The 22,766-nt window shown below is 44.4% G+C and overlaps 1 long non-coding RNA gene across 2 annotated transcripts; it reads right to left on the bottom strand.

Annotated features, from left to right (window-relative positions):
• Window positions 1-4,480: 4,480 nt before the first annotated feature.
• On the bottom strand, window positions 4,481-20,655 carry LOC140483987 (uncharacterized). Of its 2 annotated transcripts, XR_011962151.1 has the most exons (7): window positions 20,601-20,655; window positions 19,862-19,968; window positions 17,540-17,612; window positions 14,307-14,393; window positions 10,468-10,572; window positions 9,027-9,093; window positions 4,481-5,531 (listed from the first exon to the last, which is right to left on the bottom strand). It is a non-coding gene; the product is annotated as an uncharacterized lncRNA (long non-coding RNA). The 2 variants fall into 2 exon arrangements; XR_011962152.1 differs by lacking the exons at window positions 17,540-17,612; window positions 20,601-20,655 and having other exon boundaries at window positions 19,862-19,874.
• Between the last annotated feature and the right edge of the window lie 2,111 nt (window positions 20,656-22,766).

Genomic DNA, 22,766 nt, shown 5'->3' with positions numbered 1-22,766 from the left:
TATCCCAGGACCTTTCACAGCCTGAGGGCCGCAGCCACTTTCCCATCTGCTGCAAACGGGGGATTAAGAGTTTCTAGTTCAGACTTTCAAACCGCACAGAGTGTAATTAAAACTTTCCAGTCGAAAGTGACTCATTATCTCCGTCTCCAAGGCCACTCTCCCCTTCCCTGTTTGTGTCTCCCACATTCACCGACGGCCGAGTTACGTGGCACTGCATCAGCAGAGTTACTGGTGACGTGTCATCCCACTGGCCACGCCCCTCATTCACTCCCATTGTTTGGATGACCAACTAGTTGCACTTGGTCCACCAGTCCCACCACCTTTTCCTATTGGTCCGAAGCTGCCATCAATCAGCTGGACCCCATTGTGAGGTCAGTGGTGGGATCCTCCCCCTGTCTGAATCAAATCCAGAAGGTGTATGGATGGTATCAATCAGGAACAACAAGCAGATGGTGCTGGGAAAGCTCAGCAGGTCCAGCAGCATCTGGGAACAAAAATCTGTCCAGTGGCCCTTCCTCAGAACCGATGGAGCTGGGAAAATTAGAATTCTGACGCTGTGGAAACAGGCCATTTGGCCCAAAAGGTCCACAGCGTTCCTCCGAAGGGTATCCCACCCAGACCCATTCACCTACCCTATTACTGTATATTTCTCCTGACTAATGCAACTAACCTACACATCCCTGAGCATTATGGGAAATTTAGCTTGGCCAATTCAACTAACCTGCAGATCATAGGGGTTAAAGAGTAAATAATAGGCAGGGACAGAACCCAAAGAGAGACTCGAACATTTGGAAAGACAAAGGAGTGGATTACCATCTGGCTTGGGGGGGGGGGGGGGTGCATAGCTGTTAATGGAGGGGACAGGAACCTGTGTCTGGCAGCATCTCAGTGGAGGTGGCGGAAATGGCGACTGATGATCTACATTCTGCTGCAAAAACAGACCCCGAGCTTCCAGCTGCCTGCCACTTTAACACACGAGTCTGTTCCCTGGCCAACATCTCTATCTCATGCTTACTGCAGTGTTCCAGTGAGGCCAGAACATACCAAATGGCCCCATATTTCAAGGACTGCAATTTCCCCTCCCATGTGGTCAATACCATCCACTATATCGCCTCCACTTCCTGCACCTTTGAAACCCACACCTCCAATTGCAACAAGGATAGAACACCCCCCACCCCCCAAGTCCTTACCTTCCACCCAGATACAACACATCATCCTCTGCCATTTCCACCAGCTACAATCAGACCGCACCACCAGATTCTTAAGGGGTTTGACAGAATAAATACTGATCCGGGTGTCCTTGGAGAAGGAGCACGCGGGTGTCCACTGACACCCTGGAGTTGTGACTGGCCACTTGTGTGTTTCCTTCCCTTCTGGAGAGATTGGACCATTTCTGTGACTGACTGCAACCGTGCAAGGACTGTTCCTGTTGCTGCTTGGGGCCTGCCTCCCTGCTGCTGCCTGGGACTTTGGAGAGGCCTGCCTCTAAGAAAAAAGAAATAAATACTGATGTGTCTGAGGGTAAATACTGAAAGGGGAGTCTGAAACCAGATTCTGAGCCAGTCACAGAATCAAGGCTTCTGCTTTGGATTCGTCAAGTTTAAAGGTAACACAGACATGGGTAAGGGTTTTTAGTAGCAATGGAGCTAGGGTGAAGAGGAGATAAGCAACGGTTTAGAGATTGGAATTCCTGGTGTTTGGGATTGTGTAGATGTCTAATAAGAAGGTCAGCTTCGCGTCAGATATAACAGCAACATTGTGAAGAGTCTAGTTCTGCTGCATAATTCCCAGTGAGAGGGAGAGGTTCAGCAGTTAGGAAAAGGAATTTGTAAGGCAATGGGTTTAACTGACAATGTTTCATTGGAGGAAATTGCACCTAATCGAGTAGTGGGAATGTGGTAAGTAATTTGATAACTGAGTAACAGTGGAGTAATGGAGACGGATGATGGGGAGTGAGAGCTGGGCATCGTCAGTGTACATGTGAAACCCAACATGGTGCTTTTGCACAATATCACCTCCTGACAGTATGTAGGCAAGATACAGGAGGGGCCAAGGATAGATCCATGAGGGACACCAAATGCATGGAATTCAGAAAGGAAAGGGAGAGTGGAGATGGAGCAGGATTTTCCAACAATGGTGAGGTCAAATATCAGTTTTTCACAGAATGGGAGAGAAGGACCATAACCAGAAAAGACAGGACAAGGAACAATGTCTGTGAATCGGTGAGGGGGACTGATGAGGTGGAGGAGAAAAGAGAGTTGGCAAGTCTATGGTTTAGTGAGATTAGGGTAAAGGGTCAAGATGAGCTCTGATAAGGCTTGACAGGAGATGAGATTGGAGAAAAATGTAGGTTTGGACAAAAACCAGGAACACCACGTGAGGCAGTTTGACTCAGTGGGCTAGTGGGGGGGGGGAAGCAGCAGATCGGATTATCTCAGTCTTAGTGACAGAGAACCTCCATGTGCTCCAAACTCTTGTTGTTGGAGAGAAGGATGGCGGAGACAGGATGATGGACAGTGTTTCACAAAGAAACCAAACCTGGGTAAGTGATATTTAAAGTGAGTGAACAAACCTAATGTATTTAAATTTTATCCAAAATATTAAAACAAACGACTGAAGTCCTGGTTCGAATCCCATCTTGGCAGATGGTGGAATCTGAATTCAAGAAAAAATAACTGGAATTAGGAATCTCCTGATCTCCATGGAAACATTGTCAATGGCAGAAAAAACCCTCCTAACCTGACAGTGGCCCAGCCAGCTACTCACTGTATTAATCACTGCAAAGTCTTAACAAAGGAATGAAACTGGATGGACCACTCGGCATCTAAGAAGGCACTAGAAAATACAACCACAGAATCAGCCCTCTCAATGGTGCAATGTCCTCCAGACTAACATCTGGAGTTTGGTGCCAAATTGTGCCGAGCTGTCTCACCGACCAATCAAGGAACAGCCTGACATACTCATACTCATGAAATCAACCCTTACAGACAATGACCAGACACCACCATCACCATCCCAAGATATTGAGATTGTGGTGATGGAAAAACACAACAGGTCAGGCAACATCCGAGGAGAAGGAGAATCGACATTTCGAGCCTAAGCCCGTTATCAGCCTGACCTGCTGTGCTTTTCCAGCACCAGACTCTTGACTCTGACCTCCAGCATCTGCAGTCTTCACTTTCTCCTGAAATCTCTGGATATGTCCTGCCCCACCAGCAGGACAGACCAGGCAGAGGTCATGGCACAAGACAGGGAGGATTTGCCCTTGGAGTACTCAGCATGGACTCCGGACACCAGGAAATCTCATGGCTCCTGCTGATTACCACGTACTGTCCTCCCTTGGCTGATGGATCAGTTCTTCTTCATGTTGAACAACATTTGAAGGAAGCACTGAGGAAGTAAAATGGTGTCAAACGTACTCTGGGTACAGGATTTCAATGTCCACTATCGAGACGAGCTCTGCAACAGAATTACTGACTGAGGTGGTCAGGTCCTAAAGGGTATAGCTGCTCAACTGAGTCTACAGCGGGTGGTGAGGGAACCAACAAGAGGGAAAAACAAGAGTGATCTCATTGTTATGAATTGACCAGCTGCAGATCCATCTGTCCATGACAGTATCAGTACGAGCGACCATCACACATTCCTTTTGGAAACACAAGTCTGAGCTTAAGGTTGAGAAAAACCTCCATCGCGTTGAGTAGCACTATCACCGTTCTAAATGGGACAGACTCTGAAGAGATATAGGATCTCAAACTCGGTATCTCTGAGGCACTGTGGGACATCAACAGCAGCAGAACTGTACTCCAGCACAATCTGTAATCTCATGGGTTTGCAAATCCGGCTCTCACCCATCACAATGGACAGGAAAGGAGGGCATGCCATGAGCAGCACCAGGCAGACTTAAAAATGAAGTGCCAAACTGGTGAATCTACCAAACAGGACCATCTGCATTTCAAACAGCATCAGCAGCAAGCAACAGAGCTAAGTGATCCTACATCCAGTGGAACCGATCGGAGCTCTGCAGTTCTGCCACACCCAGTTGTGAACGGTGATGGACAATTAAACAACTCACTGAAGGAAGCATCACAGATATCCCCACCCTTACTGATGGAGGGGCCTCACACACCCATGCACCAGATAAGACAACAGCATTTGCAGCAATCTGCATCCAGAAGTGCAAAGTGTGATGATCCATCTCAGCCTTCTCCAGTGGTTTCTAACATCACAGATGTGAGTTTAAGCCAGTTCGGTTGAGTTTGAATAACATCAAGAAATGGTTAAGTCGTGCAAAGGCTATGGGCCCTGCAAATATTCTGGCAATAACACTGATATCTTGTGCTCCTGAACTTGCCACCCACCAAGCCGAGTACCACTCCAGCACTGGCATCGACCAACAATGTGGAACATTGCCCAGGGATGTTCAACACAAAAACACAGGGCAATCCAACCCAGGCAATTTCCATCTATCAGTCCACACTCGATCAGCAGTAAAGTGATGGAAAATGTTATCAACAGGGCTATCAAGCAGCAGCTACTCAGCAACAGCCAGCTGAGTGACACTCATTTTAGGCTCCACCAGGGCCACTCAGCTCCCGATTGTGTTACCGCCCTGATTCACAATCTGACAACCAGCTGAATCCCAGAGGCGAGGTGAGGGTGACAGCCCAGTCCCACTCTAAGGCCACTAAGCTGATTCCACCCTTGTCTCAGCTCATATACTCTCATCCATCTTGTCATATCTCCAGACTTCATTATCCAAACATACTCCTGGCCAGCTTCCCACATTCAACCTCCCTGTAATCTCAAGAAAAACTAAATCTCTGTTGCCCAAGTACTCCCTTGTACCAGAACTTGTTGATCCATCAAAAGGCTGCTATTCATAATCAAGAACATAGAGCTACAGCGATGTATAGCTTGGAAACAGACCCTTCAATCCAACCCGTCCATGCCGACCAGATATTCCAACCCAATCTAGTCTCACCTGCCAGCATCCGGCCCACATCCCTCAATTTAAAATTCTCACCCTTGATTTAATTCCTGGTTGTGATCATCCCTAGCTCACTGCGTCACACACCCTTTGAGACCTCGACAACCCATTCTGTTCGAGACTCCCAATGATCTGTTAATTCATTACTTCACCAGTGTGGCTGCTTTCACAGTTGCCAAAGCAACACGTTCTGAAATTCACAGCCAAAACCTCTCAGGTGTGCTTTCCTCCTTTAAGACATTTCTCAAAACCTGCTTATTTGGCAATGCTTTTGGTCACCTGACCTAATATCACCAACTCTGGCCTTATGTTTAAAATTCTAAATAATATTTTTGTGGAATTATAAGCATGACAATAAAAATATGAACTGTTGTTGATTTGGACATTACCTTCAGATCTTTACTGTTGCTGAATGAATACTCTGTAATGTCTCTTACCCAACCACATTGTGGGAGCACCTTCACCACACAAACTGCAGCTGTACAAGAAAGTCAAACATCACCCTCTCCACAGGCAACAGGGCTTTGGCATTAATCACTAGTATCTGCGGAAGGAGAAACACAGTTGATGTTTCAAGGAGTGCAAAATGGATTACAGGGAATGAAAATGGTGCAGAATGAGATAGTCAGAAATGGAAGGAAGATACACTTGCTTATTGGAAAAAGGAATTCTCGACCATTAAAGATTTTCCAGAAAATATTGATAAGCAGCACATGGTCAGGGGCTGGGCGGCAGTGAAAAATTAACTTACAAAAATGTCTGTAACAATAATAGTAAAAAACCAAACAGACCAAAAATACACCCATTGTTCGAGACTGAGGAAGCTAGATTTTGACAAAGTGCTCATGAGGGAACCCAGAGATGAAGCAGAGCAGTATAAGCTGTTATGATCCCACAGTCATAGAGATGTATAGCACCGACACAGACCCTTCGGTCTAACTCATCCTTGCCAAACAGGTATCCGAACCTAGTCTATTCCCATTTGCCAGCACTTGGCCTATATCCCTGTAAACGCTTCCTAAACATATGTCTAGTTAGATGCCTTTAACATGTTTTAATTGTACTAGCCTCCATCACTTCCTCTGGCAGCTCATTCCACCCACTGCATGAAAGAGTTGTCCTTTAGGCCCCTTTGAAATTTTCTCCGTTCACCCTAAAGCAATGCCCTCTAATTCTGGACACCACCACTCCAGGGAAAACACCTTGTTCATTTACTCTATTCATGCCCCTCATGATTGTATAAATCTCTATAACATCACTGCTCAGCCTATGGCACTCCAGGGAAAACAGCCCCAGCCTTTTATGCCTCACCCTGTAGCTCAAATCCTCCAACCCTAACAACATCCTTGTAAGTCTTTTATGAAACCTTTCAAGTTTCACAGCACCCTTCTGATAGGAGGTAGGCCAGAATTGCACACAATATTCCAAAAGTGACCTAACGAATGTCCTGTACAGCAACATGACCTCCCACATCCTATACTCAATGCTCGAATCAATAAAGGAAAATATACTAAACACCTTCTTCAGCATCCTATCCTTGACTTGCAAGGACTATGAACCTTCAGTCCAAGGTCTCTTTGTTCCGCAAACATCTCCAGGGCCTTGTCATTCAGTGTATAAGTCCTGCCCTGATTTGGTTTTCCAAAATGCAGCACCTCACATTTATCTAAATTATACCCCATCTGACCAATATCTCATTGTAATCTGAGGTAACGTTCTTGATTATCCACAACACCTCCAATTTTGTATGACCTGCAAACTCATTTACGATACCAAATCATTTAAATGAATGACGAAACAAATCCAGAAATAAACATCCATTTCTCTGAGATTGAATGTGCTCTGTGTAAATCCTGCCCAATGACTCTGTACCAGAGAAAGGCTGCACATGCGCCTGGCTGCACCTTGCCCCCTAAAAAACTGGTGGCTCCGCATGTTTCCAGTGAATTCTTGCCCCAAATAAAGATGGTGGCGCGCACCCATGCCTGCAGCCACACAGAGGCAATTCCCCGTTTACTGAAAACACAAGACTGTGATGTTCAAATTTGTGTTTTCCGATGTGCACATTTTGTTTGTAAAACCTCTCCGCTCATACAGAATCTCTCTCACCTCCTGCGGTTCCACAGACAGCCTTGATTTGCGGTTACCTATTATCTGCCTGGTTACTCATTTGTCCTTAGTGTATTTGTACAATCACCTTTGATTCTCCTTAAACCTATTTCCTAAAGCTATCTCATGTCCCCTTTTTGCCCTCCTGGTTTACCTCGAGTATACTCCTACTGTCCCTATACTCCTCTAGGGATTCACACAAACATAGCTGTCTTTACCTGCCATACGCCTGCTTCATTTTCTTGACCAGGCTCTCAATTTCTTTCAACAGGCGGCATTCTGTACACCTACCAGCCTTGGCCTTAACAGGAACATACTGTCTGTGTACTCTCATTGTCGCAGGCCTATGGAGGCAATGGCAGATGAGGATACAGAAGCAATCATTCCCAGTAAAGAGGTAATGTTGGGAAAGATAACAGCCTAAAGGTAGATGGGTATCCAGGCTCTGATGGATTGCATCCCTGGGAATAAAGGAGATGGTGGGGGGGGGGGGGGCTGGGGGGGCCGGGGGGGGGGGGGGGGGGTTGGGGGGGGGGGGGTGGAGAATAACAAATAGACTCGTGAAAATTCACTAAAAGTTGGTGGATTCTGGAATGGTTTTGACAGACTGGAAGCTGCAAATGTGGTGCCACTAATTTTCAAAAGGACCCGTTAGCTTAATATCTGTAGTGGAGAAAATGCTTGAACCTCTCAAGGAAGTAGTGGTGAGATATCTGGGTAGAAATTGTCTCATTGAGCAGACACAGCATGGATTCAGGAAAGACAGGTCATGTAGAACACATTTACTGGAATTATTTGAGGATACGACGAGTGCGTTGGACAAGGTGGACTCGGTGGATGTGGTGTACCTGGATTTCCAGAAGGTATCCGATAAGTTGCCACACAAAAAGCTGCTGAATAAGGTAAAGATGCACAGCATTATTGGTAATGTATTATCATAGATACAGGATCGGTTAACCAGCAAAAAATAAAGAATGGGGATAAATGGGTGTTTGGATTAGTGTTGGCACTACAACTGTTTGCAATTTACACAAATGTTTTGGAGTTGAGGACCAAGTGTCCGGTGTCAGAGTTCACATTTGATACAAAGATGAGGTAGAGCAATGTCTGCAGAGGCCACTGTCAGTCTGCACAGGGATACAGATAGGTTAAGTGAATGATCTGGCAGATGGAGTTCAATGTTGGGAAATGTGAGGTCATCCATTTTGGTCGTACGAACAGAAAACTGGATGATGAAATGGTGAAATCGTGCAGCATTCTGCTGTGCAGAGGGAGCTGGGTGGCCTTGTGCATGAATCTCAGGAAGTTGGTTTGCAGGTGCAGCAGGTAATTATGGCAGTGAAGGGAATATTGTCCTTCATTGCTAGAGGTATGGTTATGCTGCAGCTGTACAGGATGCTGGTGAGGCCACACCTGGAGTACTGTGTCCAGGTTTGGTCCCCTTACATTAGCAAGGATGCACTGGCACAGGAGGTTCACTAGTTTGAGTTGGGAGTTGAGAGGGTTGGTGTATGTGGAGAGATTGAGAAAACTGGTTCTATAATCATTGTAATTTAGAGGAATGGGAGGTTGGATAGGAAAAAATAAAATTATGAAGGGAGTAGATAAGATAGAAGCAGGGAGGCTATTTCCACTGGGGTCGGTTCAAACTACAGAGCATTACCTCAAAATAAGGGGGAGCAGATTTAGGACTGAGTTCAGGAGGAGCTTCTTCAGCTAAAGGGTTGTGAATCTGTGGAATTCCCTGCCGAGTGCAGCATTTGACGTTATCAACTTGAATGCTTTTAAGGCAAAATGTAGATTTGTGAACAGGAAAGGAATTAAGGGTTATGGTGAGAGATCAGGAATGTGGAGCTGAGGCCATGAAAAGATCAGCCCTGATCTTATTGAATGGTAGAGCAGGCTTGAGGGGCCAGATGAAAGTTCTTACCTTGTGCCATCAAAATTGGCCTTTGTCCAATTCAGAACCTTAACTTTTCAATCTGGTCTATTATTTTCTGTAAATATTTTAAAAATAGAATTATCAGAGAATCCCAACAGTGTGGAAACAGGTCATTCAGCCCATCACATTGATACTGAACCTGAAAGCCTCTTAACCTGCCCCTGTAACATTGCATTTCCCAGAGCCTGCACATCCCTGAACATTACGGGCAATTCAGCCTGGATAATCCACCCAACCTGCACATCTTTGGACTGTGGGAGGAAACCAGAGGGCCCAGACGAAATCCATGCAGAAAACCCCAATAAGGTGATCATCCCATTCTCATTTCCCAGTTCCACCTAAATAACTTCACTGACCATACTCCCAGGAATATCCTCCCTAAGCAAAAACATAATGCTATTTCGAATCAAAAATGCCACTCCGCCTCCTCTCTTGTCCCCCTTCCTATCCTTGCTATAGCATCTATACCTTGGAACATTAAGCTGCCAGGCCTATCCATCCCTGAGTGATGCCTCTGTAATTGCTATAATATCCCAGTGCCATGTTCAAAACCATACCCTGAGCTCATCTGCTTTCCCTGTCAGGCGTCTTCTATTGAAGTAAATGCAGTGCAACTGCTCAGTCCGTCTTCATTCTGTTCCTTGCCCTTGCCTGCCTTGACTATTTGACTTCTGAACTGTACCAGCCTCAGACATACCTCTATTCTCACTACCTTCTTGGGTTTATACCCACTCCCTCACTGGTTTAATGCCTCCCGAGTATCACCAGCCAGTCTCCCTGCCTAGATATTAGACACCTTCCAATTGAGGTACAATCCATCCTTCTTATGCAGGTCAACTCTACTCCAGAGGAGATCATAATGATCCAAAAAACGTGAATCCTTTTCCCCTGCACCAGCTCCTTAGCCACCGATCCAGCACCACCTCCTCCTCTGTAATATGGACATTTTTCAAGATGACACCATTTATTTCCCCACATTCTATATCTCCCATGTACTTCTTCACAGTAAACACTAATGCAAAATACTTGTTTCCTATCTCACCCATCGCCTGCAGCTCCACACAATGGCTGCCTTGCTGATCTTTGAGGGTCTCTATTTTCTCCCTAGTTAGCCTTTTTTTTTCCATGTATTTACAAAAGCCCTTCAGATTATCCATAACCCTATTTGCCAAAGCTATCTCACGCCCCTTTTTTGCCTCCTGATTCCCCTCTTAATTATACTCCTACTGCCTTTATACTCAAAAAAAATTTTTGATTGGAATAAATGCAAAATATAACATCTTGACAAAACAAACGAGGGCAGGACTTACACTCAATAAAAGTAGAGCCTTGAGTAGTGATATGGGAACAAAGCGACCGAGGGCTTCAGGTCTTTGAAATTTGTGTTACATGTTGACAGGGTGGTTAAGAAAGTGCTTAGCAAACTTACCTTCATTGTTCAGACCTTTGAGTCCAGGAGTTGGGACGTTATGTTGAGGATGTACAGGATGTTGGGGAGGCCACTTCTGGAATACTCTGTCCAGTTCTGGTTGTGCTGTTATAGGAAGGATATTATTAAATTGGAACAGGTTCAGAAGAGATTTACCAGGATGTTGCCATGAATGGAGGGATTGTGTTCTAAGGAGAGGCTGGATAGGCTGGGAATTTTTTTCACTGGCGTGCACGAGGTTGAGGGGTCACCTTATTACAGGTTGACAAAATCAGAAAGTGTTTTGCTGGGGGGGAGGGGGGGGGATTCAAAACTGTGCTGCATTCATTTTGAGAAGAAATTAGAAAGATTTCAGAAAAGACATTAGGGTTTTTAAAAAAATTATACATGTGAAATGAACTTCCAGAGGAAGTGGTAGCTGTGAATACAATTACAATATTTAAAAGACATTCAGATAAGTACATAACTAGGAAATATTTGGATGGATGTGGACCAAGCGGAGGCAGGTACAATTAGGTCAGTTTGGAATTATGGTCGCCATGGACTGGTTGGACCACAGGGCCTGTTTCCTTGCTGTATAACATTTTGACTCTAATCCTCACTAACTCTAAATTCCTCCATCCTCAACTCTCCCGATCACTGTCACTTCATCCAGCCTCACAACTCTTCCTTATTTATATAATTCTTCACCAGCCACAGAACGCTCCCTATCTCATGTCCTCCAGTTTCTCAGATCTCTGTGATATGTGCCTTTCTTTAGTTCCAGCCTTGAGGATGCCCTCATTCACTCCAATTGGTTGGAGGACAAACTGGTACGACCTGGTCCTCCAGTACTGCCCTCTGCCCCCTATTGGCCTGCGCTGATATCAATCATTCGGGGCCCATTGTGAGGGGAGTGGTGGGATCCTCCCTCTCTCTGCCCTGGGATGAGCTTCAACATTCACAGTCAATGGGGGCAGTATCACAGAGCACAGGGGCTGGGGCTATTCAGCCCATTTGGGATGTACCCTCTTCCTCTGGAGATGCTGCAAATCTGTCCCAATTCCCTTCCCCTTTGCCCATAGCCCCCCAAATCTTCCCTTAAAAAGTAAAATTCCAAATCTGTTTATGAATAACTGCTGAGTCTGTGTCCAGCTGCCATTCAGACTGTTCCAGATACTCAGAACTTACTGAATAAAATAATGTTCACATATTCACATTATTTGCCAATTACCTGAAAACAGTTACTAAAATTGTGAAATTGTTAACAATTCCCCTCACTCTGCAGATTAGATATCCTAGAAACAAATTTGCACCTGGTCAAAATCACTGCTTAACCTTCTCAGCTCCAAGGACAATTATCTGTGCTTCTGCTACCTCTCCACAAAAGAGGAACACATCTTATTTTCATTTATTAGTGTCATAGAGATGTACAGCACAGAAACAGACCTTTGGTCCAATTTGTCCATGACAACGAAGAATCCTCAACAAACGGAGTCCCATTTGCCAGCTATTGGTCCGTATCATTGGAAACTCTTCCTATTCACGTACCCAATCGGATGCCTTTCAAATGTTGTAATTGTATCAGCCTCCACTACTTCATCCGGCAGCTCATTCCACACATACACCACACACAGCTTGAAAACTTTGCCCCTTAGATCCATTTTAAATCCTTGCCCTCTCAACTTTAGTCCATGTGATCTTGTTTTGAACCCACCTAACTGGGGGGAAAAGACCCTGGCTGTTCACCTTATCCATGCCCTTCATGACTTTATCGATCTCCATGAAGTCACCTCTCAGTCTTTGCCTCTCCAGGGAAATTAACCCTGGCCTATTCACCCTCTCCCTGTAGCCCAAATCCTCCAACCCGAGCAAAGTCTTTGAAAATCTTGTCTGAACTCTTTCAAGATTCACAACATCCTTTCCAGAACAGGGAATTTCGAACTTAAAACATAATTCCTGAAATGGCTTAATCAATGTCCTGTCCAACCAGAATTTGACGTCCCAGCTTCTGAACTCAATGCATTGACCAATAAATATAAGCATAACAAACACCACCTTCACTAGTCTGCCTACCTTCGACTCTACTTTCAAGGAACAATGAACCTGCACTCCATGGTCTCTATGTTCAGCAACATTCCCAAGGACTTTACCATGAAGTGTACAAGTCCTGCTCTGATTTGCCTTTCCAAATTCCAACAGCTTACATTTGTCTAAATTGAACCCAGTCTGCCATTCCTCACTCCAATGGCCCATCTGGTCAAGATACTGTTGCATTCTGAACTAACCTGCTTCATTGTCCACTACACCTCCAATTTTGGTGTCTTCTGTAAACCCACTGATCATATCTCATACATTCACATCCAAGTCATTTATTTAAGGACCTAATACCCATTCCTGCAGGACAATGCTGCTCACAGGCCTCCAGTCCGCAAAGCAACCCTCCATCACCACCCTCTGCCTCCTACCTTCAAGCCAGTTTTGTATCCAAATGGCTAGTTCTCCCAACATTCCATGTTATCTAACTTTGCTAACGAGTCTGCTATGTGGAACATCGTTCAGTGTCCATATAGACAACGTCCACAGTCTGCCTTCATTAATCATCTTTGTCACATCTTCAAAGAAACTCAATCAAGTTAGAGAGAGAGAATTTCCCACACACAAAGCCATGTTGACGAGCCCTAATCAATCCTCGTCTTTCCAGATACATGTAAATCCAGTCCCTCAGAATCCCTTCCAACAACTTACCTACCACGGACGTTAGGTTGACTGTTCTCTTGTTCCCTGGCCTTTCCTTACCACCTTTTTAAAATAATGGCACCCATCTTCCAGCACCTCACCTGTCACAAACAATGATATAAATACCTTAGGGAGGGGCACTGCCAACACCTTCCTAGCTTTCCACAAATTTCTGGAATACACCTGCTCAGGTCCCAGGGATTTATCCACCTTGCTACTGTTTAAGACATCCAGTACTTCCTCCTCTGTAATATAGACACTTTTCAAATTATCACTATTTATTTCTCCAAACTCTCTAGAATAGAATAGCATAGTATTTCTCCCACCTCCTGTTGTTCCATAGATGGTCTTGTTGATCTTTAAGGGGTCCTATTCTGTGTCTGGTTATTATTTTATCCTTAAATTATTTGTAGAATCTCTTTGGATTCTCCTTAAACTATGTCCTAGAGATATTTCAAGTCCCCTTTTTGCTCTCCTGATTACCCTCGAGTATATTCCTGTAAAAATGTGATCCTGCACTCTCAATTCCGCCGCCTCTGCCATATCTGCTCCCAGGAGAAGCAATTCCACTCCAGGACATCCCAGAAAGGTTTCCTCTTTCAAGGACCGCATTTCCCTCCCACTTGATCAACAATGCACTCCAACGCATATCCTCCACTTCCTGTACCTCCAACTTCCCCCCCCCCCCACCCCTCCAACAACAATAAGAATATAATCCCCCACTCCTCACCTGCCACCCACTAATCTCCAGTAACCTCTGCTATGTCCGCTACCTACAGTCAGACCCCACCACCAGGGATATATCTCCCTCCCCAGCCCTTTCTATCTTCCACAGAGACCATGGGATCTTTGGTGCTGATGTGCTGCCCCACGGATACCTCAGTCACTCACCCTGCCAAATGACCGAGTGAGATTATCACTAGATGGATAATCCAGACACCCAGATAATGTTCTGGGGCCCAGGGTTTGGATCCCATCACAGCAGACAGTGGACTGTGAATTCAATAAAAATTTGGAATTAAGAATCTATTAAAGACCATGAATCCATTGTTGATTATTGCGAAAAGCAAAACTCATCAGATTCACTAATATCCTTCAGGGAAGGAATCTGCCATCCTTACCTGGTCTGGCCTACATGTGACTCCAGACCCACAGCAATGTGGTTGACTCTTTACTGCCCTTTGGGCCCAGCCAGTGACACCCTCATCCTGTGAATGAATAGCAAAGAAGGTCAAGTCTTGGAAACAACCATACTGTTCTTACAGATAAGCGATCTCTTAGTAAATTTGCTTCTCAACTCCCTGCTGACTATTGGGGAAGTGGGGGGCAGTCAACATTACCATCCCAATAAGGAGATCATCCCTTTCTTATTTCTCAGTTCCACCTGTATAACCTGCCTGGATGTACTCCCAGGAATACCCTCTTGAAGCCCAGCTGTAATGTTATCCCTAATCAAAAATACCTCTCTCCCTGCTCTGTTGCCCCCTTTCTATCTTTGCTATAGCATCTATACACTGGAACATTAAGCTGCTGGTCCTATCCATCATTAAGTCATGCCTCTGTAATTGCTATAATATCCCAGTGCGATGTTCAAAACCATACCCTGAGCTCCTCTGCCCGACCTATCGGGCCTCCTGCATTGAAATAAATGCAGTGAAACTGCTCATTCTGTGCCTTGCCCTTGTCTGCCTTGACTGTTTGACGTCTGAACTGTACCAGCGTCAGACTGAGCTCTTCCTTCACTCTCTCTCTAGGTTTACCCACATTCCTTCACTGGGTTAATGCCTCCTGAATAGCACTAGCCACTGTTCCCTTCCAGTGCCAGTACAATCCATCCTTCTGATGGAGGGCAATTCTACCCCACAAGAGATTCCAATGATCCAATAATGTGAACTCTTCTATTCCTATGTCATTGATACCAATAAACAACAGCCTCTCCTCAAAATGGTTATTCTCCCCTTTAAGAATATTGTGCTCCCTCTCTGAGGCATCCTTATACAAAAATTACACATCCGAATAATAAACCTTACACTCATCAGGTCAGCATAAAAGGATTACATGACACATTGAAGGTTTGGGGAGACCTTTTGAGAGAATGCGATGATTCAAAGGAGAATCTTAAAGCAGCAAATGGGATTGATCTGGAACACAATACTCACACACACAATGCGAATATCCATATCCTGATATACTGAGTAATTCAATCAGAGTTTAGCAGAATATTTACTGAGATTACCATCTGAATGTCCACCTGTAATATCCTGTAATACAAGTTTATAAAATCTATCACTATCAGTTCAAGTTAGAAACTCACACCATCCCCTCCTCGTGGCCCAGGATTACTGTACATATTACCCTTGAGGACATCAGCAGTCAACTCAGAGGGAAATCTGTGGGTTTCTAGGAGATTCCAACTTGAGATCTCATGTGACTGAACACAGCAGTTCTTTGACACATTGGAGAAAATCATCCAAGCGTCAGGGAGATATGGGGAACAAGAATGACTTTCTTTTCTTTCATTCCGTGCTGCCGCTCTGCCTCATCAATAAGACATGGGTGTGAAAGGCTAATGCCTAACGATGGGCAAGTTGTCTCCATCCTGACCAATGGGTAGGAAGATCCTCCCAATCACTCCAAAGCGTATCCCTAAAAAGATAGCAACTCTGTCTGCTTCCCACTGCCCAGTGCTCCCAGTAAATGTTTGGAAGAATGGGAAGGGGGGATATCTCCTAGAAAAGGCATAACTGTAGAGGTCTAAGAGGGTTATGAAAATAGAGAGATGCACAGGAGAAAGAGGCAACAAATTGCCAGATGGGGTGTAACTTGGGAAAAATAGGAAATTGATCATTTTGGAGGAGATAATAAAAGAACAAAGTACTATTTAAATGGTGGAAACTGTAGAAAGCTGCACAACAAAGGGACCAGGGGTAATTGTTCAGGAAACACAGAAAGCTACCACACAGTTACAACAGGGAATCAGGAAGGGGAATCGAATGTTTTGTTTCAAAGGTTTTCAGTATTAGAGTTTGGAGTCTCTACCTGAGAGTAATGTGTAGGAGTGCTGGTGAGACCACCATATCTGCAGTAATGAGAGCAGTTTTGGTCCCTTTAGATAAGGAAATGTGTCACTTTATTGGGGGCATTTCAGGGAAGATTCAATGAGATAATCCCTGGTTTGGAGGGATTATCTTTTAAATAAAGGCTGAAAAGGTTGGGACTCTACTCACTGGATTTTGGAGAAAGAGAGGTGATCACATTGAGACAGATGGGATTCTTAAGGGGTTTGACAGGATAAATACTGAGAGGATGCGTCTGAGGGTAAATACTGAGAGGGGAGTCTGAAACCAGACTATGAGTCACGGAATCAAAGGTTCTGTTTTGCATTCAAGTTTAAGGTGACACAGATGTGGGTAAGGGGTTTCAATAGCAATAGAGCTGGGGTTAGGTGGAGAAAAGCAACGTTTAAGAGATTGGAATTCCTGGTGTTGTGATTGTGTGGATGTCTGATCAGAAGGTCACCTTGAGGTCAGATATAACAGCAATATTGTGAAGAGTGTCGTTCTGCCTCAGAGTTCCCAGTGAGAGGGAGGGGCTCAGCAGTAAGGTAAAGGTAAGGCAATGGGTTTAACGGTGACAATGTTTCATTGGCTGAAATTGCAGCTAATTGAGTAGTGGGAATGTGATAAGCAGATTGATAACTGAGTAACAGTGGAGTAATGGAGAGGGATGATGGGGAGGGAGAGCTGGGCATCGTCAGTGTACATGTCAAACCTAACACAGTGTTTTTGGATGATATCACCTCCTGGCACTATGTACGTGAGATACAGGAGAGACCAAGGATAGATCGTTAAGGGACAGCAAATGCAAGGAATTCAGAAAGGAAAGGGAGAGTGGAGATGGAGCAGGATTATCCAACAACGGTGAGGTCAAATATCAGTTTTTCACAAAATGGGAGAGAAGGACATAACCAAAAAAAGACCAACAGACAGAACAAGGGACAATATCTATGAATTGGCGAAGGGGAGTGATGAGGCAGCAGCAGAGGCAAGAGAGTTGGAAAGTGAGTTTAGCCAGATTAGGGTAAAGGGTCAAGGTGAGCTCTGATAAGGCTTGACAAGAGACTGGAGAAAGATGTAAGTTGGGACAAAAACCAGGAACACCACGTGAGGCAGTTTGGCTCGGCGGGCTAGTGGGAGGGAGAGAAGCAGCAGATCGGATTATCTCAGTCTTAGTGAGAGAGAAACTCCATGTGCTCCTCACTCGTTGTTGGAGGGGAGGATGGAGGAGACAGGATGATGGACAGTGTTTTACAAAGAAACAAAACTAGGGTTTTGTTTAAAATGAGTGAACAAACCTGATTTTATCCAGAATATTAAAACAAACGGCTGAAGTCCTGATTCGAATCCCAGCGTGGCAGATGGTGGAATCTGAATTCAAGAAAAAAAACAACGTATTAGGAATCTGAACTCCATGAAACCATTGTCAATGGCGAAACAAATCCTGCCAACCTGAGAGCGGCCCAGCCAGCTACTCACTGTATTAATCACTGCAAAGTCTCAATACAGGAATGAAACTGGATGGACCAGTTGGCAACTAACACAGCACCAGAAATTACAACCACAGAATCAGCCCTCTTGATGGTGCAACGTCCTCCTCACTAACATATGGTTTTTGGTGCCAAAACGTGGCGAGCTGTCTCACAGATTAGTCAAGGAACAGCCTGACATAGTCATACACACGGAACAAACAATGACCAGACACCACCATCACCATCCCTAGATATCGAGAGTGTGGTGCTGGAAAAGCACAACAGTCAGGCAGCATCGAGGAGCAGGAGAATTGACGTTTCAAGCCTAAGCCCTTCATCAGCCTGACCTGCTGTGCTTTTCCAGCACCACACTCTGACCATTGACTCTGATCTCCAGCATCTGCAGTCTTCACTTTCTCCTGAAATCTCTGGATATGTCCCGTCCCACCGGCAGGACAGACCAGGCAGATGTGGTGGCACAGTGGTGTACAGACAGGGAGGATTTGCCTTGGGAGTACACAGCATTGGCTCCGGAGACCAGTAGGTCTCATGGCTCCTGCTGATTACCACGTACCGTCCTCCCTTGGCTGATGGATCAGTTCTCCTTCATGTTGAACAACACTTTGAGGAAGCACTGAGGAAGTAAAATGGTGTCAAACGTACTCTGGGTACAGGATTTCAATGTCCATGATCGAGACTTGCTCTGCAACAGAATTACTGACTGAGCTGGCCAGGTCCTAAAGGGTATAGCTGCTCAACTGAGTCTGCAGCAGGTGGTGAGGGAACCAACAAGAGTGTAAAACACACTTGATCTCATTGTTATGAATTGACCAGCGGCAGATACACCTGGCCATGACAGTATCAGTAAGAGTGACCATCACACATTCCTTTTGGAGACAAAGTCTTGCCTTAAAGTTGAGAAAAACCTCCACTGTGTTGAGTGACACTATCACCGTTCTAAATGGGACAGACTTCGAAGAGATGTAGGATCTCAAACTGGGTATCTCTGAGGCAGTGTGGGACATCAACAGCAGCAGAACTGTACTCCAGCACAATCTGTAATCTCATGGGTTTGTAAATCCTGCTCTCACCCATCACAATGGACAGTAAAGGAGGGCATGCCATGAGCAGCACCAGGCAGACTTATAAATGAAATGCCAACCTGGTGAAGCTACCAAACAGAACTACCTGCATATCAAACAGCATCAGCAGCAAGCAACAGAGCTAAGTGATCCTACATCCAATGGAACAGATCAGCAGTAAAGTGATGGAAGATGTCATCAACAGGGCTACCAAGCAGCAGCTGCTCAGCAACAGCCAGCTGAGTGACACTCATTTTAGGCTCCAACAGGGCCACTCAGCTCCCGATTGTATTACCGCCTGATTCACAATCTGGCAACCAGCTGAATCCCAGAGGTGAGGTGAGTGTGACAGCCCAGTCCCACTCCAAGATCACTAATTCTAGCTGATTTTCAGCTCATATACTCTCATCCGTTGTGTGTTATCCCCAGACTTCATTTTCCAAACACACTCAGGGCCAGCTTCCCACATTCAACCTCCCTGTAATCTCAAGAGTCTAAATCTCTGCTTGTTGATTCATCAAAAGGATTATCAACAGCATACAGCCATAAAGATGTACAGCAAGGAAACAGACCCTTCAGTCAACCCGTCCATGCCGACCAGATACCCCAACCCAATCTAGTCTCACCTGCCAGCACCTGGCCAATATCCCTCAATTTAAAATTCTCACACTTGATTTAAATCCTCGCTGTGATAATCCCTAGCTCCCTGCACCACACACACTGAGACCTCGACAACCCATTTTTTTCGAGACTCCCAACCATTTGTTAATTCATTACTTCACCTGTGTGGCTGTTTGTACACTTGCTGAAGCAGCATGGTCTGAAATTCGCAGCCAAAACCTCACAGGTCTGCTTTCCACCTTTAAGACATCCCTCAAAACCTGCTTTTTGGCAATGCTTTTGATCACCTGACCTAATATCTCCATCTCTGGCCTTATGTCTAAAGTTCTCAATAGTATTTTTGTTAAATTATAAGCATGATAATAGAAATACAAACTGTTGTTGATTTGGACATTATCTTCAAATCATCACTGTTGCTGAATGAATACTTTGTAATGTCTCTTACCCAACCACATTGTGGGAGTACCTTCACCACACAAACTGCAGCTGTACAAGAAAGTCAAACATCACCCTCTCCACAGGCAACAGGGCTTTGGCATTAATCACTGGTATCTGTGGAAGGAGAAACACAGTTGATGTTTCAGGGAGTGCAAAATCGATTACAGGGAATGAAAATGGTGTAGTATTTGATAGTCAGAAATGGAAGGAAAATACACTTGCTTGTTGGAAAAAAGAATTCTTGACTGTCAAAAATATTCAAGAAAAAAGTAATCTGATAATAGAGCAGTACATGGTCAGGGGCTGGGCCACAGTGAAAAACTCATTTACAAAGGGTCTAGAAAAGTAATAATACAGTAGTAAACATACCAAAAATACAGACTGAGACTGAGGAAGCTATATATTGACAAAGTGGTTATGAGGGAGCCCAGAGGTGAATCAGAGCAGTATTAGCTGCTATGATCACAATGACTCTACACTCGAGAAAGGCTGCACATGCGCCTGGCTGCACCTTGCCCCCTACAAAGATGGCGGCTCCGCACGTATCCAGTGAATCGTTGTCCCGAATAAAGATGGCGGCGCTCACTCAGCCCTGCAGCCGCGCTGAGGCCATTCCCCATTTACTGCAAACACAGGACTGGGACGTTCAAATTTGTGTTTTCCGACGTGCACAATTTGTTTGTAAAACCTCTCCGCTCATAGCAACACAGTTTTTCTCCCGTTTCCCTGTTTATTTCTTTCCTTACCGTATCCTTTCTCTCCATAACTTCCCGAACATTCATTACATCGACTCGGCGCCGCCCACTAGGGTGATCACATGATTTAGTTTAGCCCCGCCCTTCATTTACTTTGATTGGTTGGAAGACCAACATCCCGCACGGTCTTCCACATCCGCCCACCGTCCTTTCATTGGTCCGGTGCTGACATCAATCACCCGCGGGTCACTTTGTTGGCTAGAGCATGCGCAGTGCGTCCTGTTTTAGCTGATAATGTTGGGTAATGTGATGGGAGAGTTTACTGAGGGTAAGAATTCCCTTATGTGAGCTCTGCAGTAGATTTCCTTTATTCATGGAGGGAGTTGCCTTCCTACTCATGACTGTATCGCTGGGATTGATGAATCAATGCCATCTGAATCAGTACATAAACACCCCATTTTCACAACATCTGAGATCTTTAGCACATTGTATCACACTCTTCTTTGGAAAGAAAAAATCATGAAATGGAGGCTCAAGGAATTGGATCCGGAGTAGGGCATTCATCGCCTTCAGCTTGTTCCCCCATTCTATCAGATCATGGCTTGGCCAACCCAGACCTCACCACCTCTTTTATGCTTGATCCGCATAGCCCTCAACTGCTCAATATTTCAAAAATCTATCTGCCCTCTTTTAAAATAATTTGAGATAGAATCACAGATTCCCTACTATGTGTAAACAGGCCCTTCAGCCCAACAAGCCAGAACAATCCTCCAAAGAATAACCCAACCATTCCCTTCCCACATTTAACTTTCACAATTATTTGGGCGAGAAAATTCTAGTCATTCACTGAGGGAAAAAAAATCTTTACTTTTTCGAAAATGAATGTTCCCTGGTTTGAGACTTCACTGGTGCTAGAAGATCTAGTCAACATCTACCCTGTCAAGCTCCTCAGAATCTTGTTTCCATAAGATCACCCCTGCTTATCTATTCTTGATAGGTCAACCCTTTTATCCTTAAAGCAGCTAAGTGAATCTTTTTTGAATGGTCTCCGATGTTAGTTTATCCTTTATTAAATATGGGAGCTAACATTGTATACAGTACTCCAAGTGAGGACTCAGCAACAGCCAATGTGGTTAACCAATCCTCAGTCCATGCTAATACATAACCCCGATACCATGAGCTCCTAAATTGTGCAATTAACTTTTATGTAGCACCTCATCATTTACATTTTAAAAATCCAAATACAGAACATCATTGGATTGCCCTTTATCAGCCCTGCTTGTTATTTCAATGAACTGTCGTAAACTTGTCAAATATAGTTTCTCTTTCACAAAACTCAGTCTACCATGTTTAATGATAAGCTTTTCTAAATGTCCTGCAATTTCTTTCTTTAATATTCGACTCTGTAGATTCTTTCAGTACATTTGCTAAGAATGATTCCCCTCTCTGAAATCCATGTGGACTCTGTCCAATCCTGTCACTGTTCAGTAAGAAACTTAACTGTACTCCAATATAGTTAGTAAATATATCTATTTATTTTTAATAATTGATTACTTATAAATGCTGGACCCATGCAATATCAATGAATTAATGACTCTGAATTTGGGTTATAATGTTTTTTTTTGTAAATTCCTTTTCATACTGTGTTATGCAGACAGCACCAAGTGATCACTCTTAAATGTGAGTAACTTTGAAAATAATATATTTCTAAAATAACATCCCAAAATGCTGCCTCATTATTGTGCAAGGAGGATCTTGCATTCAGTAGTTTGCAGATAAAATTGAACAGATTTTTGCTGCAATTTGGCCTGACTGCAGGTTACACCAAAGTGGCAACTCTGCTCTCAAATTCTTACTTGACACTGCCCAAGGCGATCCTGATGGGACTTCACTTTGCCATTCTGGGTCACCAGTTTTATTTCCAGGTTTAATTCTATAATCATCTAGAGCTTGTAATTTTAGACAACTTCTCTTTAAGGTACATATGTAAATATCATACTGAAATGTTGCACTGAAAGGTACCAAATCTGAAATTAGTCTCTAATCTGATAGTAACATGCTCTGACCCTTCTACATATGTATTGGCATAAGTCTATGCCAGTAATTTTTCTGAAACCTGTGATTCCTGATGAAGGGCTTATGCCCAAAACATCAACTCTCCTGCTTCTCGGATGCTGCCTGACTTGCTTTGCTCATTGGGGAAACTTGCAGCATCTG

The sequence above is a fragment of the Chiloscyllium punctatum genome, chromosome 12, assembly GCF_047496795.1.
Source record: "Chiloscyllium punctatum isolate Juve2018m chromosome 12, sChiPun1.3, whole genome shotgun sequence".
Classification (NCBI taxonomy): Eukaryota; Metazoa; Chordata; class Chondrichthyes; order Orectolobiformes; family Hemiscylliidae; genus Chiloscyllium; species Chiloscyllium punctatum.
This window is presented reverse-complemented; position numbering and strand designations above follow the sequence as displayed.